Here is a 2,408-nt window from a genome sequence, read left to right on the forward strand (position 1 = left end):
AGCCTCTCTCACCGCTTTGCTAAACCTGTTCTTCGACTCCTTGAATCTGTCTCTATCCCCACTCCTAAACGCTTCCTCCTTCTCCAACCTCAACCTTTTGAGCTTTGCTGAGAACCAGGGCTTGTTGTTGTTAAAGTTCACCCTGGTACGTGTTGGGATACAGCAGTCCTCACAGAAGCTGATGTACACAGCCTCTGTGAGTTCATCCAGACTATTGGTAGCAGTCGTGAACATATCCCAGTCAGTACAGTCTAAGCACGCCCGCAAATCTTCCACAGCCTCACTGGTCCACTGTTTAGATGTCCTCACAGCAGGTTTACAGAGTTTTAGTTGCTGCCTGTATGCACGAATCAGGTGGACCAAGGGAGTTCTGTGCGAGCCGAACAGCCCCGTGACCCACAAGAGAAACATCCCCGCCAAATTCGAGCGTTTGACGGGGTCTATCCGTGAAAAAATATTCACGTTTTTGAGTGCACATGCATTTCTGCTGCAAATGCCTCTGGAAGTTTCATGCCGTTCGTATGCCAATTGTGGCAACACGAAAATGACCCGTTTTCCCATTCCGAGGGATTTCTGTGCGACCCTAACAGCCCCGTGAGCCACAAGAGACACATCCCCGCCAATTTCTAGCGTTTCACGGGGTCTATCCGTGAAAAATATAGACGTTTTTGAGTGCACATGCATTTCTGCTGCAGATGCCTCTGGAAGTTTCATGCCGTTCGTACGCAATGTGGCAACACGAAAATGACCCCTTTTCCCATTCCGAGGGATTTCTGTGCGACCCTAACTAACAGCGCCCGTGAGCCACAAGAGAGACATCCCCGCCAATTTATAGCGTTTCACGGGGTCTATCCGTGAAAAATATAGACGTTTTTGAGTGCACATGCATTCCTGCTGCAAATGCCTCTGGAAGTTTCATGCCGTTCCTATGCAATGTGGCCACACAAAAATGACCCGTTTTCCCATTCCGAGGCATTTCTGTGCGACCCTAACAGCCCCGTGAGCCACAAGAGAGACATCCCCGCCAACTTCTAGCGTTTGACGGGGTCTATGCGTGAAAAATATTAAAATTTTTGAGTGCACGTGCCTTTCTGCTGCAAATGCCTCTGGAAGTTTCATGGCGTTCCTATGCAATGTGGCAACACGAAAATGACCCCTTTTCCCATTCCGAGGGAGTTCTGTGCCACCCTAACAGCCCCGTGAGCCACAAGAGACACATCCCCGCCAATTTCTAGCGTTTCACGGGGTCTATCCGTGAAACATATAGAAGTTTTTGAGTGCACATGCATTCCTGCTGCAAATGCCTCTGGAAGTTTCATGCGGTTCGTACGCAATGTGGCAACACGAAAATGACCCGTTTTCCCATTCCCAGGGATTTCTGTGCGACCCGAACAGCCCCGTGAGCCACAAGAGACACATCCCCGCCAATTTCTAGCGTTTCACGGGGTCTATCCGTGAAAAATATCAATTTTTTTTTGACTGCACATGCATTTCTGCTGCAAATGCCTCTGGAAGTTGCATGCGGTTCGCATGCAATGTGGCGACACGAAAATGACCCGTTTTCCCATTCCGAGGGATTTCTGTGCCACCCTAACAGCCCCGTGAGCCACAAGAGAGACATCCCCGCCAATTTCTAGCGTATCACGGGGTCTATCCGTGAGAAATATTCACTTTTTTGAGTGCACATGCATTCCTGCTGCAAATGCCTCTGGAAGTTTCATGCGGTTCGTATGCAATGTGGCGACACGAAAATGACCCGTTTTCCCATTCCGAGGGATTTCTGTGCCACCCTAACAGCCCCGTGAGCCACAAGAGAGACATCCCCGCCCACTTCTAGCGTTTCACGGGGTCTCTCCGTGAAAAATATCACATTTTTTGAGTGCACATGCATTCCTGCTGCAAATGCCTCTGGAAGTTTCATGCGGTTCGCATGCAATGTGGCGACACGAAAATGACCCGTTTTTTCCCATTCCGAGGGATTTCTGTGCCACCCTAACAGCCCCGTGAGCCACAAGAGACACATCCCCGCCAATTTCTAGCGTTTCACGGGGTCTATCCGTGAAAAATATTCAATTTTTTGACTGCACATGCATTTCTGCTGCAAATGCCTCTGGAAGTTTCATGCGGTTCGCATGCAATGTGGCGACACGAAAATGACCCGTTTTCCCATTCCGAGGGATTTCTGTGCCACCCTAACAGCCCCGTGAGCCACAAGAGAGACATCGCCGCCAATTTCTAGCGTTTCACGGGGTCTATCCGTGAAAAATATTCACTTTTTTGACTGCACATGCATTCCTGCTGCAAATGCCTCTGGAAGTTTCATGCCGTTCGCATGCAATGTGGCAACACGAAAATGACCCGTTTTCCCATTCCGAGGGATTTCTGTGCCACCCTAACAGCCCCGTGAG

This window comes from Petromyzon marinus, unplaced genomic scaffold, assembly GCF_048934315.1.
Source record: "Petromyzon marinus isolate PM22_M1 ecotype Great Lakes invasive population unplaced genomic scaffold, UKy_Petmar_22M1.pri1.0 PM_G_Scaffold_350, whole genome shotgun sequence".
NCBI classification, from domain to species: Eukaryota; Metazoa; Chordata; class Hyperoartia; order Petromyzontiformes; family Petromyzontidae; genus Petromyzon; species Petromyzon marinus.